Source organism: Cornus florida, unplaced genomic scaffold (assembly GCF_030987335.1).
Source record: "Cornus florida cultivar Cherokee Brave unplaced genomic scaffold, ASM3098733v1 CherokeeBrave_3.0.0_Hap2_Chr05, whole genome shotgun sequence".
NCBI classification, from domain to species: Eukaryota; Viridiplantae; Streptophyta; class Magnoliopsida; order Cornales; family Cornaceae; genus Cornus; species Cornus florida.
Window position 1 is genome coordinate 7,965,161 of NW_026775575.1, and position 15,854 is coordinate 7,981,014.

The window sequence follows — 15,854 nt, forward strand, 5'->3', positions numbered from 1 at the left end:
ATCAAGTATGCTGCTATCTTAGCCAACTAAAGAAATGATCACATCCTTACCCTCAAACAAGCACACAAATCTAGTACCGATCATCAAGACAAAAAGTGGACCTTTTAGTAAAGCTTTATTGTTCTAGGTGTGCTTATTCTTTTCACTCGATTTTTATTTTTTTTATTTCTTTATAGGATCAAAGTTGGAAGCATGGTGCAATGTGTTGATCTATTAAGCTTTCTAGCGATCCATGAGGTCGAGTGTTAGGTTAATGACTCCCAAACCAGACGGCTATAGGGCACTAGGTGTTCAAACACCCCTAAGGACTTACAAGCTCTGTAATGACCCGGTCATTTTCTTCCTTTTCCTTTTCCCTCAAATTTTGCGGATAAATTTTTTCCGTTGTCTTTTTTTTTTTGTAAATGGTTTTTCGTCACTTTGTGTCTTCTTGAGTGCTCGGAAATGGTTTCTGAGACTCTTTTTCGTGGATTGACAACTTCCTTTGAGGACCGAGTCATTTCCACAATTTTCGTTTTTCGACACTGTTCACTTTTTTGTCCTTTTTATTATTTCGTCATTTTCCCTATTTCGTCTTTTCCCCGTTTGTCACTTTGTTGGCATAACCTCAGTCCTTGTGTTCGGAGTTGGTTTTTGACTTCACGTATCTTCATTCTAAGTGGTTTCCACGAAATACGTATCTTTACTTTTGCAAGAAAGTACTCTGGTTGCTCCCGGTGTCTATAGGGGCATGGATGCAAAGTTCTTTAGAATTATTTTCTTTTCTTGGGGTGTTTTTCATAAATATATTTTGAAGATATTTTATTTCAGGGGTTTTTAAGAAAATATTTTTGGAAGATATTTTCATTCTGGGGCATTAGTGCAATTAACCCTTTTTGGAGGGGCCATTTTGTAATTAATGAAAGTTATTGTAAAATACTTCGTCTGGAGCCTAGATCCTCATATGGGATTCATTTTCACTTTTCGTCGACTCGTAAATTCTTGGAATTTCCTTCTAGTCATTTTTCTTCAGTTTTAGGGTTTCTGGCCCCAGTTGCCGCCGAACTTGTTCGGGGCATATCTCTCTGCTCAGAACTCAGTTTTTGACGTTGTTTCTTCCGTTGTTCATATTTTCTTATTTTGAATCTTTTTTGTTCACGGAGTTTTTCCATTTGAGCGCGTTTGCTCAAATTCCACTTTTTCGGATCCGGCGGGGCCCGTTCGGGGCACTTTTTGAGATTTCTTTAAAAGGGGGTTGAAATATTTCATTTTTCATCTTCCCCACTCACCTTGCACGACTAGAGCTCCCATGGCAGCCCAAGGGAGGCTGCCACCACCTCTCTCCTCTTTTGAACTTCATTCCTTTATTAAAAAGTTGAAGTGCCTTTACGTTTTGTGTTCGTGTTGACTACGCGCACCATTACCCCTTCTTAGAAACCATTTCTGACCAAATTTCTAGTTCAGGATTCAGGTCAAGTTTGGATTTTCATGGGGTTTCTTGGGGATTCATATAGATCGTGTTGTCCCCGACAAAACCTAGGAGTTTCATCGGATTCAGAGCCGTTTCAATTCGGTGGGGATTTGGGATTTTCATCTCAAATTGAGGTAGGGGATGTTTTAGGGTTATATTAATGTTGTATTGATTGTTATATGAGCATATACAACTTGTGAGCATGCCTTGTTCAAGTTATAGAATTTAATTTAATTATTTTCTTTGTTTAAGATTTAATTCTCATGATGCTAGGCAACTTAGAATTAAATTGTGGCATACTAGAAATTTAGGCCTTGGTATGGTGGTTGATATATATTAAATTGGGGTTATTTGAATAAGAATTGCAAATTTTATTTAATATTTATCTTTTGTGAAAGTTTAATTCACCTAGTTGTATCAAGTATGGAATCAACTAGTAATGTGATATTAAAGTAGGCCTTGGTGAGTTCTTTAACATATATTAAATTGAGGACATTTGGATATGTTTGAAAATCTAGAGAAAAATTAATTAATGAGCTTAATTAATTTTATTTTAAGTGTGTTGGTCACTTAAATTGATATCGGAGGTAATAGGTTATTAATCCCTTGAAACGTAGTTCGTTTAATCACCTTGTGAGCATATTACAAATTTGATGTAGAATTAGTACTTGAGGCATCTTGAAATGGTAATTGGACTTAGCATGATATAGAATTTCATTGACTTGCATAGCTTGTTTAGATATATCTTGTGTGGGTGTATAGCTTGTTAGAATATTACAATTGTTTACCTTGGAAGCTAGTTACTAAATTGGGACTTATTTAGTACTTGTGGCTTAGTGTGGTAATGTGGTTCAATTGTTGTAAAATATTCTTGTTTTGGTGTATAAATTGCATGTTGGAGGCTTGACATGTCATATGCTATCTAGACTTGAATTCTAGGACATGGTTTATATGGATTCAACCTTATTTGTGCATGGAAGATGGCTTTATGCATTAGTGGATTTGGTATAAGTTTGGTCTAACTTATTGATTCTTGTATAAGTTTTGGACTTATTGATTTTGGAAAGCTTGTAAGGACATATTTCACGTGATGGCTAGGGCTTGGCTCTAGTACGGAGACAAGAGTCTTCTAAATCATAAGTGTGCACTAGGTAGTACCTTGTGGGTCGTAATTGCCCGGAATAACTTATGCATGTGCGCACTAGGTAGTGCCTTGTGGGTCGTAATTACCCGGAAACACTTGCTTGGTCTAGTGACCACATGTCTTAGTCTTTCTACTTTGATTTCGCATTCAATTTCAAGTTGTTAATCATGGATTACTTGTAGCTTGAGAATTAATGCTTGCTTTGGATATATGAATCTTACTTAGTATACTTGAAACTGTATACTTGTTTTGTGCATTTAGTTCTCATATAGTGTACTTGAACTTGTATGCTTGCTCTGTGAGTTTAGATTTTATTTAGTATGCTTGTGCTGTGTATACTTGTTTTAGGCGTATCTCTTTTAGCTTAGTATACTTGTGTTCGTATACTTGATTTACGAGATTTTCATATAAAATGCATACTTGTGTAAATATGCTTAGACATTGCATGACTTGTCTTAATGTGGTTTAGTATACTTGGAAATGTATGCTTGTATATTGTATAACGTGTTTAACATTGTTTAGTATACTTGAGCATGTATACTTGTATGCTGTTGTTCACTTTAAATTGCATGAGTAGCTTAGGATGCTCCCTGAGTCTCATTTTGATATAGACGTTAGGTGGCATGAGCCCCTTTGACATGTTTCACCTTAAGGTGATATAATTGTAAAATACTAGGTCGATGCATGCTCATCTCCTACGAGTAGTTTTATGTTACTCACCCATGTAGTGGGGACATTTTTCAGGTACCGGGATCAAGATTTGGGATTCACATCATGCTTGGATGATTTGTAGACTTGAAGTTCTCATTTCATGTAAATGTTGGCTTGAAATGCCATTTATAGCTTTATATGTCAAAATGTGTAAATTTGATTCTATTTTTGTAATGTGTACATAAGTACACTCTTTACAATGTATTTGACATGCATGAGATGAGGCCATAGGCCAATGACATCTAATTTGTATCCTATGTAACTTTTAACTTCATGAAATATTATGAAAATATTGAAAAACGCCAAGTCATTGTCTCACCATGGTTTCATCGGGTGTGGGAATTCCGTTTTCATTCTTTCATAGGGTCTTATAAATCATGTTTGAAGTGTGGCCAAGGGCCAAATGGTCATTTGACCCGGTTTTGTATTTTTGGATTCCAAGTTTTCATTCCAAGTTCCATTTTTACCTTTTTGCCCGTTGGGGGGTCGGATTTTGTATCGGTGGTATTTTTAAGTCGTGGACCATTGTAGCACGTCCAAATAGGTAAGTTATGTTTGCGTGCATGGTCGTTTCCGGGCAAACCTTCTTCTTTGGTGAAATGAGCCTCCTATGGACTCATTTTGAAATTTTGTTGCATAATCTGATCTAGGGGCATTCTAGACCTTTAACATTAGTTTTAATTTCTTCTTTCGACATGGTCGAATAGAAAATGTGATTTTAGGAGGGTTTCTTCTTCGTGTTTTTCCAAAAAATGTCGTCTTGGTACCGGAAATCTCTCGTGAAGTTTCAGCTTCTAGTTTGCATTTTAGCAGCTTTTTGCCTCTCTTGACTAGTTCTGATTTAGGGGCATTTTGGGCATTTTAAAGTGAGTTTTTTTTTTTAATTCTATCGCCAGTCACGTAGAAAACTCAATTTTAGAGGGGGTTTCTTCTTCGTGTTTTTCCAGAAAAACTCGTCTAGACCTCCGTTTCAAGCCTTAATTCTGGAATCTCATTTTTTTTTTTTTTTTTTTCTTGTTGTCAGCCTGTGCATGCCATTGGGCGCCGGCATGGGCGCCGTGTGCGCCATGGCCTTCGTCGGGCCGCCACGACGTCTCGATTTCAAACTCTCGTTTCTCCCACGTCCGGACTCCAAATCGAGTGAACTTTTTTTTGAACTTGAATAATTTTTCGCTGTCTTTCCAACGGTGTGCTCGATTGCACCCGGATCTTCCTGGATAATTACCAGTTTACCCTTTTAGCCTTAAGTGCTCGTTTTTCTTCTTCAAGCCATTTCTCCCTCGTCTGGACTCCGAATCATGCGATTCTTGAGTCCATCCTGATTATTTTTTTGTTGTCCTTCTAGCGGTGTGTTCGGTGGCACCAGAATCCACATTTTTTAAAAATGACTATTTTATCCCTGGGGGCTTATTTGTCATAGTTTTGATCTTTTGCTTCTGCATCAGTTCTCATTGAGTTCCACGACCTCATGGAAGGTCACTTTGACTTCTTAGAGTCTTGTTTTTTGTTTTCGCTTCCACATATCGGATCCGTTATCGGGTCAATCTTCGGTTCATCACAGGACACGCTGGCCTAAAAACCAGGGTCGTCACAAGCTCAAATCAACTAGGCTACAAATCAAGACAACCTCCATCTAATCATTTCCCATTTCTCACCTTTTATTTATTTATTTTTTATTTATTGCTTTTGCAACTTTTTCTTTTTTTTTTTCTTTTTTTTTTTTTTTTTTTGTCAAATTCATTTATTAACCTAGAGTTTGGGCCCTCCACCTTTCGGCGCGAGAAGTTCAGTGCTTGATAAGGCTAGAATCCCGGCTACTTAGTGAAAAGGAATTGTTATCCACCTTTATTAAGAATGAAAGCTTTCAATGCATTACTAACTCAATTAGGATATAACCAATTCAATAATCAACAAAGCATGTACTCCACAAATGAATGCTAGTGTGCGCCTATGCTAGTGTAGAATATTAGAGTGAATCTCAAAACAATCACAAAATCAGGATGATGTAGACCCCAAGTGCAAGCAAGATATCAATCTTTCAAAAATTTTACTCCTAAATGACATCCACAAGGCATACAAGGAGTATTAGACTCTCAAGTCAAGCAATTTTTAAATTCTAAGTAATATAGTCCTCAAAAGATCAAAATCATAGCTAGTTATGGACTAATCATAGAAAATTCCTCAAATACACAAGTCATTCTAAATTTTTTGAATTGAAAGCAAATACTGCAATTAACACCATTACCCCCCCCCCCCCAAACTTAAATGGCACAATGTCCTCAATGTGCAAAGAGAACAAAGGAAAGAGTATACCAGTGTAGCTAAGCAAAGAATGGCCAGGACACAAGTATCCAAAGTAGGTGGCGTAGCACCCCCAAACTTGGGATTAACTGTGGTCCTGAAAACATGGCACTGGATAAAAGTTCATTAGACAACAAAGGGGATAATATTAGTGCACAGTGGACATGTAAGTGTAAATGGGATAAGAAATTGAAGTAAGGAGAGACAAAAAAGGGTGGTCCTGAAAAATTCGGGCAATACTCTCTCTCACTGAAGTCACTGGGATGCACCTAATGTAGTCAATCACAGACAGATATATCAATACGCATATATGACATCCATAAACAAAGTATGCATAAAAGAGAAATAAAGTATAGTACAGTACATCCAGTGTTTAGGCCAACAGACTGGCCGTAAGTATAAAATAGTATCAAAAATATGACAGATATCACAAATATATAATAGGAGAAGAAGATATAGAAATATCAAGTGGATGAGGAAGGACGGGCAGGGTAATATCATGCAGTTATGACATCCATGCGGAGTGAAACAATATTAACCCAGATGGAAACCATGCCATCCTCCAGAGTCTGAAGACGCTCTCCGAAGCTGGGTATCTGAACTGGAGCCTTAGGTGCTGCTAGAGCAAGAGAATGATGATCCTGAGCCTGCTCCTCATCATAAATGGGCAACCCAGCCGGAGAGTGATGCTACGGGTCCTCTGTGGGTTGCTCTAAGTCAATATCCATATGCATGGTAGCCGGATCAATTGGTACATCATTCATCGCCTGCTCTGCTGTTTCTGCCACTGCCTGCTCCATCTCCTCTCTCTCTAGTTCCTCAACTGCCTCTACAGCGTTGTCCTGTAGGCTCTTGATAAGTGCCTGGTAGCTCTTATCCCAATCTTTCTTTTTGAATGAATAGGCCCCAGATTCAGTACGCTCCCGGGGCTGGAAGGGATAACGCTGGTCTCTCAGAATCTGTGTGATGAGATGGCCAAATGGGAGATACTTAGCCCTTTTGGGCTTGGCTTTGCTAATGTGATCCACATATAACTTCATCATAACGCTCAAGGTGAGTGTAGGAATGGATATCTAATGCCCTATATAGAAGGCGTATAAAGTTGTCAGAAGGTCGCTGCGTCTCTGTATCTTGTGGCCGGCCATAAAAACATTTCGGTATAGCACCGAATCGAAGAACCACAAGTCGTCTGGCAGATAAGTCTGAGTGGCGAAAGTCTCGCCACCTGTATAGTGACTTGTGAGTGCAACGGCCATGTCTGCATATGAGGGCCTCTATAGAGTAGGATAGGTATCCTGGAGATCGGGAGGGCAGACGTGTGGACAACGGCAAGATCTGGAAAGAGTATCCACTGTGATACTGATACGGTGGCCGTCAATGGTAGTTTACAGCTCCGCCAGGTTACTCGGGGTAAGTCGGATGTTCTGAAAGAACATCCGGACCAACCTCGGGTACACTGGGTATGTAACAGGGGCTAGTATGGATGAGTTGCCCTTCCGGTCTATATCATCATATGTTGCTCTAGTAAGAACAGACCGGGAGAAGTAGTCTAGGTCGAAGACCGACTCGTGTGCCACCTGAAAGCGTGAGTATCTCGGTAATGGCCGGTCTAAATCCTGGGCTGGCTAAGCTGGTGGTGGTGATGGAGATGATATGTGCTCAGCCTCAGCGTCAGCATGTGATGAAGATGCCTCAGCCAAAGGCTGTAGTCTATTATCAGATGAAGACTGAGGTGGAGTAGGCTCTGCTGGCTTGGGCTCAGAAATGGGGTCCTAGATGTGAGATAGACCTGCCTCGTCGTCCAATCTTCGCCTGGCCTTGTGGTGATAATGTCCACGAGCAACAGTCTTTACCCTAGCCATGGCCTGTAAAATAAAAGGAAAACTTACAAAAAGGAAGTTAGTGCTGGTATAAAGAATTAAAGCATAGTTTATAGAATCATGTATGTCAAATAAGATAGACAAAACAGATAAGGAACATTAATCTATGCAAGTGACAAGGAATGAGTGACATGATGTGAAACATGCTAGACAGTATAAGTATGGAATGCATCCAATGTGGAAAATACAGGCATTGGGCATGTATGAGATAGCATGAAACACAAGAGATGGTGTGTGAGATGTGTGATGCATATCTGTGAAGTTCGATTAATCACAAAAATGTGAGATCGATGCAAGTTGGATCAATCGTGAATAAGTGAGATCGATCTGAGAAAAAGTTCGATCGATTGAACTGTGAGGTGAAATTTGAAAAGTCACAGATCTGTGATGTGGATGGCACGGGGGCTCACAAACAAGCTTGTGGGCCCCTCTACACAACAAATCAACATATTTGATCACTTTCCTTGGCCCGTGACCCCCAAAATCAAGAATTAAAATAAAAAAATATAAAACCTATATATACATATATATACACATATATACATAGCTTCAAAACTTCATCAATGGCAAGATTCATCATCAAAACACCTTAGATCTAACATAGAAGGCATGGATTCATGAAAATAAAGCTTGAAATCAAAAGAGGGGTTTCAAATCTTACCCAAAACCGAGATTTGAGATGAAAGGGAGATGAGATCTGAGATCCGAGATGAGGGAGAGAGATTCGAGATGAGGTGGACTCGCCGGAGGGTTCGCCGAAGGTGGGGAAGTGAGTTGCAGCGGCGAGGGATGAAGATGGGGGTGTTAGATCGATCTGTGGTATCGATCTAACAACCCTAGGTTTGATTTTTAAAAATATTCCGTTACCAGTTCGATCGATCGAACTGTGATCGATCTCTCCTCATTAAAAGACAAAATTGTTTTGAAGCTTTTGAAATTTATTTATTTATTTTTAATTTTTTTTTGTTTGAATAAACAAAAATATTTAAAAATGAATTTTTTTTTTTTTGGATTATAAAATAAAATAAAATATATAATTTATTATTTTAAATTTAAAATTCAAAAAAGAAAAAAAAATCAAACTAAAAATAGTAAATCAAAGAACAGAGATCGATCTCTCCAAGATCGATCGAAGAATAACTCTAATCGATCGAACATGTAAAAACCTGTTGACATGTTCGATCGATGGGATTGTGACGGTCCAAGTTTTGTAAACCCGGTGCGTCAGTGATGACCAAAAGATGACCCAATAATGGATCCGAAATGCGGAAACGAAAGGTGAAACAACGGTCTCTAGAGATACAATGCGTCTCTAAGACACCAATGTGACCCTCAATGAGGTCACGGAACCCAAAGGAAACAAATGCAGAAGTGTCGTTTCAAAAACAGACAAAAAAAACCTAGGGGCAAAATCAGGTGCTATTGAGCACACCACTGGAAAGACAATGACAAATTAGTCAAGTTCAAAAAAAAGTTTACTCAATTTGGAGTCCGGACGGGAGAGAAAGGTCAAAAACAAAAATGATGTCGTGGCGGCCCGACGAGGACAACCCACCACTGCTGCAACTGAGAGTAAAAACGAGCATCTAAACGGAATTTTTTGGAAAAACTCAAACAAGAAACCCCCCCTAAAATCAAGTTTCCTATTCCTATCATAGATAGAAACAAAAAAAATGTATTGTAAAATGCCCAGAATGCTCCCAAGAAAATCAGGTCAAGAGGAAAAAAACTAATCTGAGTTACTGCCCAAGTTTTGGAAATAGGGCTTCGGGAGGTTTTTAAATTGCCTAAATTGAAAATGCAATCTTAAAATGCACCCACAAGACCTCCGGAAGTTTCGGATCGGTCGTGACGATTTTCAAAAAAAAGTCGATGAATAGTACCAACTACATTTGTACTAAAAATTTGCAAAACCTGGCAGCAAGGATTTTTTGGAAAAATATTGATTTTTGAGGGCCAAGATGATGTTTTCTGAAAAAACACAAAGAAGAAACCCCCCTCAAAATTGAGTTTTCTACGTGACTTGCATGGAAAAATGAAAAAAAAGTGCATTATGAAATACTCGAAATGCCTCTGGAACAGAATAGGGTAAAACTCCCTAAAAATGCTACTTAGAGTTTTTGTTTCATCAAGGAAGGTATTGTTTGCCAAAGTGAGCATGCAAGTATATGTAATATGATAAAATAGATGTGCTACAATGGCCTATGGCCTCATTACGATACATTTACAACATTTGACATGTCAAACCTCCAAGTTAGAAAAATTACATTTTATAGACAAATCATGAACATGCTAACGCTTGCATGTGAACAAGAATGCTTCTAAAGAAGCTCAACTCAGCAAATCACCTAAGCAATTGCAATCTCCAATCTTGTATCCTGTACCTGAAATATGCCCCAGTATCATAGGGGTGAGTAACATAAAGCTACTCGTAGGAAATGAGCATGCATCGACCTAAAGTTTTACAAGTTGCATGATTTAATTATTGTGGTTCATTCCACCTAACGTCTATGTCAAGGTGAGACTCAGGGAGCATCCTAGCTACCTAAGATCATTTCTAGCATCAATCACCTCATTCATGCAATTTTAACAACATAGGGTCATGCTTACACAAAGCAATAACATAGGAGCATGCTTACACAAAGCAACAACATAGTGGTTCTCAAGTTATCAACTTGAAGTCTAAAATGCAACATCAACTAAATATAACAATTTGGCATAATTAGAATATCTAATACCACACATCAAGACATAGATTCTCTAGGTTATCAACTAGCAATCTAAAAGTGTGAAATCAACAAAATATATCAATTTAGTATGGATGTACTTAACAACATCAAATCGCCAATTACCAAAACCACAAGTCACAATTAAACATTGGTTGTCAACTTGGAATTAAATGCGAAATCAAATAGTGGAAGACTTGGACATCACAGCTCGGATTTCCGCCGAGACAAGGCAAATTTGGAGCTACTAACCCCCAGGCAGCCTACCCAATGCACGAACTTTTGACTTAGAGGACTCTTATCCTCGTACTAGAGCCAAACCCTAGCCATCACAGCTTAACAATGTCCCAAGCAACTCCAAAATAAATAAGTTAACAACTTATATATGTATTAAACAGTACACGAAACTACCTTCATGCACAAGTAGGTTGTAACCACACAACACATGCTCTAAATCCACAACAACTATAGGACGACAATGTCGAATCTTCAGAGCGCGATTCGTTACGCGCTATAATAACATCACATGTCGAATCTTCAGTGTGTGATTCGCTACACGCTATAACAATATAATCTAATATTGAAAACATAATTTATAAATCTATTATAAGTCTAAAATCATGCTTCAAACATACTATTAATGCCAATTTCAGCATTTAATCATTAAAGCAATAGAAACGGAATTTAATCAAATAAACTAATTAAATTCCCTAGCTTTAAAATCTCAATCAAATGGCCCCTAATCAATGCATATTATACAATATAGCATAGTATATACATACATTCACTAAAATCTCAATTAGGCCAATGGCACAACAGGGTAGAATTTAATTATATCATGATAATTAAATTTCTAAATTTCAAAGCAACTTCAAATGGTCCCAATTTAATATATACTAGTACACAAGTCCTAGTCATCATGATTATCAAGTAAAAAACTTAATTGGGCTAAGGGAACCATTAAATAGATTTTAATTAATCATTTAATTTAAAATCTCTAGATTTTCATACTTGTCCAAATACTCTCAAATTAAAGTATGTTAACAAACATGCTAAGACTTAATTTAAAAGCGTACTCAAGTTCATTTCATGAAAAGTATGGCCATGGGATTTAATCTTTCACCAATGATAAATATTAAATAAAAAGTGCAATTCTTATTCAATTAATCCTAATTTAATATATGTTAACAAACATATTAAAACATGATTTTCTAGCATGCCACAATTCCATTCTAAGTTATACACATCCTTGTGAATTAAATTTCATACAAAGAAATAATTAATACTAATTTTCTAGAATTGATACAAGGTATGCAATTAAGTTATATAATCATGCTAAACACTCAATACAACACACACAAAAGCCTAGAACATCCCCTACCTCAATTTGAGATGAAAATCTCAAAAGCCACCAAATGAAAACCGTTCCGAATCCGACGAAACTTCTAGGTTTTGTCGGGGACTACACCGTGCACATAACCCCCAAGGAAGCCCCATCAAAATCACAACTTGACTTTAAACCCAAACTCAAAAAATGGTCAGAAATGGGTTCTAATAAGGGTGAAAGAAGCGCGTAGTCAACACGAACACTAAACGCAAATGCCTTTCTATGTTCTGACGAAGGAATGAAGCTCAAAAGAGGAGAGAGAATGTGGCAGACTCCCTTGGGCTACCATGGAAGCTTTAGGTCATGAAGAGAGTGGGGAAGATGAAAAAATAAAATATATCACCCCCCTTTTATAGAAATCTCAAAAAGTGCCCCGAACGGGCCCCGCCGGGTCCGAAAAAGTGAAATTTGAGCAGACGTGCTCAAATGACAAAACTCTGTGAACAAAAAAGATTCAAAATGAGAAAATATGAATAATGGAAGAAACGGCATCAAAAACTGAGTCTCGATCAGAAAGTTATGCCCCAAACAAGTTTGGCGCTAACCGGGGCCAAAAACCCTGAAACTGGAAAACAATGATCAGAAGGAATTTCTAAGAGTACACAACTCAATGAAAAGTGAAAATGAATCCCTTACAAGGATCCAGGCTCAGAACAAGGCATTTAGTAATAACTTTTATTAATTACACAATGGCCCCTCCAAAAAGTGAAAACTGCACTAATGGCCCAGAATGAAAATATCTTCCAAAAATATTTTCCTAAAAACCCCTGAAATAAAATATCTTCAAAAGATATTTATGAAAAACACCTCAAGAAAAGAAAATAATTTCAAAGAACTTTGCATCCATGCTCCTATGGACACCGGGAGCAACCAGAGTACTTTCTTGCAAAAGTAAAGATACGTATTTCGTGGAAACCACTCAAGATGGAGATACATGAAGTCAAAAACCAACTTTGAACACAAGAAGTGTGGTTACGCCAACAAAGTGTCAAACGGGGAAAAGACAAAATAGGGAAAAGGACGAAATAGGGAAAAGGAGGAAAAGTGAATAGTGTTGAAAAATGAAAAATGTGGAAACGACTCGGTCCTCAAAGGAAGTTGTCAATCCATAGAAAAGAGTCTCAGAAATCACTCCAGAGCACTCGAGACGACACTAAGCGAAGAGGAACTGAACTCAGAAAGGAAAGACAACGGAAAAAAAATATCCGTGAAAATCCGGGTCATTACAGGGACAGAGAGCCTTTTGATGCTGGTTGGATGCAGGTTCAAAATTTTCTAAGTGTTGAGACTGCAGATCGATCCAAGATGAAGTTGGATCGATCAAAGAACTAAAGATCGATCTAGGAACAAGTTTGAACGATGGGACAAAGAGGTGATTGGATGTAGGTATGGAGTTTGATCGATCGAACCTCTTTGGAGATCGATCGAACTTATGCAAAATGCTCATTTTCAACATTAAAGTGCATGCAATCCTAATCATAGTTCCAAGCAATGCAAATGAACCTAAACTAAATATCTAGACTTCGCAAGAAATGAAATTTAAAATAGAAATGAAGGAGGAATAGGGTTGTGACACACTACGAAATGTACTAGTCTTTAACGTCTCTAGCAAGACGTTGGGCTCTTTTAGCTTGGATCAAACATCTTGTAGTGCATCCCCTCCTTGATGGGGTGATAACTGTTTTGAACTCCACCCAACAAATGGTTCCCTAGAGAACTTGTTGGATTAGGCTCAAAAGAAATTTTTGGTTCTTGGTCAACATGATCCTTGGGCTTCCATGCCCTTTCAAAACAAGCTTTTGAAACAACTTTCTTGGAATTCAGGGTTGAAGATAAACTTTTTGGAATTTTGGTTTCGCACAAAGACTCCATTCCTTCACATTCAAGGTCATGATATTTCTCAACAACATTCATTTCTTCATGTTTGTCAAATGAATTGGGAGTTGGATTGAAGATATTCGACTTCACCTTCATGTGGCCAAATGAAATCTTCATTATCCCCGTCTTACAATTAATGTGGGCATTCACGGTTGCCAAGAAAAGACGGCCAAGGATAGCGGGAATTTGGCTCTTAGGATTCGGGACCGGTTCCGTGTCAATGACAATGAAATCAACGGGGAAGAAGAATTTATCAATCTTAATCAATACGTCCTCAATGATACCCCTAGGCTTTTTGATGGATTGGTCGGCAAGTTGCAAAACCACCGGACGTCGGTTTCAAGTCTCTTAAGCCTAATTTGACATATACCGAGTATGGAAGAAGATTAACACTTGCTCCTAAGTCAAGAAGAGCCCGATTAATGATATGATCTCTAATGATGCATGAAGTGGTAGGTGAACCGGGGTCCTTAAACTTTGGAAGAGTGTTATGCTGCAAAATTGAGCTTACTTGCTCGGTTAAGACCACTTTCCTAGGTGTTTGGCTTTTGTTCTTCCTCTTTTGGGTGCATAAGTCTTTCAAAAACTTGGCATAAGCCAGAATTTGCTTGATTGCGTCCAAAAGTGAAAGATTAACTTTCACTTGCCTAAACACATTCATAATTTCATTTGTTTTAGCCTTTTGCTTGTCAATTGAAATGGATCATTTTAAGGCATCCGGAAATGGAGCTCTTGGTTCAAAAACCTTTTCAGAAATTTTCTTTGAAGTCTCTTCAACACAAGAAGTTTTGAAATCATTTTGCAAATTTTTCTTTTCAAAATCACTTTTCAAGATATTCTCATTTGAAAGACCATGTATATGTAATGAAGGGGGAATAGGATGTGAAACGGGACAGGTGTCAACTTGTGGTTACACCGGTTCACTTTCTTCATTGGACATACCCACTTGGTTGTCCACAATCTTCCCACTTTTCAAGGTAGTCACCGTGTTGACATGCTCTATTGTGTGACCTTCCGATGAGGAATGAGTCTCCACAACACATTATTGCTTTTGTGGGGCATTCAAAGGCATTTTCCCTTTTTCTCTAGCATTTAAAGTACTAGCTATTTGCCCTACTTGGGTTTCTAGCTTAGCATGGATTGAGAATGAGAATGAAGCAATTGAGTGTTTGCGTCTAGAGTGCCTAGAGCGGTCAAAACTTTATCTTCAAAAGCTGGACTCCTAGCATTTCCTTGAGAATATGATGGTTGATTAGGAAAATGAGAATTAGCAAATTAATTTCCTTGTGATTGAAATAATGATCTAAAACCTTGGGAACCTTGGCTTTGCATCAGAGGTGGAACATACTTCCCTTGGAAACCACTTTGGGGAGGGTTTGAGCCTTCCCTTTGGTTTCTTCAAGAGAAATTCGGGTGATTCCTCCAACTAGGATTATAATGATTTCCATAAGGATTGTTCCCTTGATTAACAAAAGCTGCATTGACTTGTTCATGATACTCACTTTGCACATGTCCGTGGGGACAATTGGAAGTAGAATGTAAAACACTTGAATAAGTCTTACATGTCTCATTAGATGCATGATGGGAATGGTTAGGGACGGAAGATACTTGATTTGCCGAGTTTTGGTTGATCAAGAATTGATTAAACCTTTGAGATAAAGATTTCATCTCAGTGGCTATTTCATTGGAATGGTCAACTTGATGTAAGCCAACACTCTTCCTTTCACTTGAATTCCTACCATTCTTAGAAGATAAAGTTTGATGCAAAGAATTTTCACTCATGCTCTCATAAAGACGCCACACGTCATCCTCATGCCTATCAATGTAAGAGCCACCCATGGAAGCATCAACCATGCCCTTGTAATTGTCCGATAAGTTCTTAAAGAAATATTGAACTAATTGCCATTTGGGTATGTCATGATGTGGACACTTCCTAAGCAGTTCATTGAATCTTTCCCATGCCTCATGGAATATTTCCCCATCCCCGTGTGAAAACTCTCGAATTGAGGTTCTTATGGCATTGGTCTTAGAAACCGGATAGTACTTCTTCAAGAACTCTTGTTGCATTTCTGCCCAAGAAGTTAAACTAATATTTTGCCTTGTCTTTAAGGGTGAATGGAAAAAGTTTAAGCCTTAAGACCTCTTCCGGCATGTCCGTGTATCTCACAGTGGAACATACTTCAAGAAACTCATCCAAATGCTTGTAAGGTTCTTCACTTGGAAGTCCATGATAGTTAGGAAGCATTTAAATGGTTTGTGGTTTGATCTCATAGTGGTGTGCTCTAAATGGTGGAAATTGAATGCATGTGGGTGCATTGTATTCATTAGGCACATAGTGATCTCTTAAAGTAAGGGGAGGATTAGCAATTGGAGGTAC

At 38.1% G+C, this 15,854-nt stretch overlaps 1 pseudogene; it reads left to right on the forward strand.

The window, feature by feature from the left end:
• Positions 1-15,389: 15,389 nt before the first annotated feature.
• Positions 15,390-15,488, forward strand: LOC132310777 (small nucleolar RNA R71; annotated as a pseudogene).
• Positions 15,489-15,854: the final 366 nt, after the last annotated feature.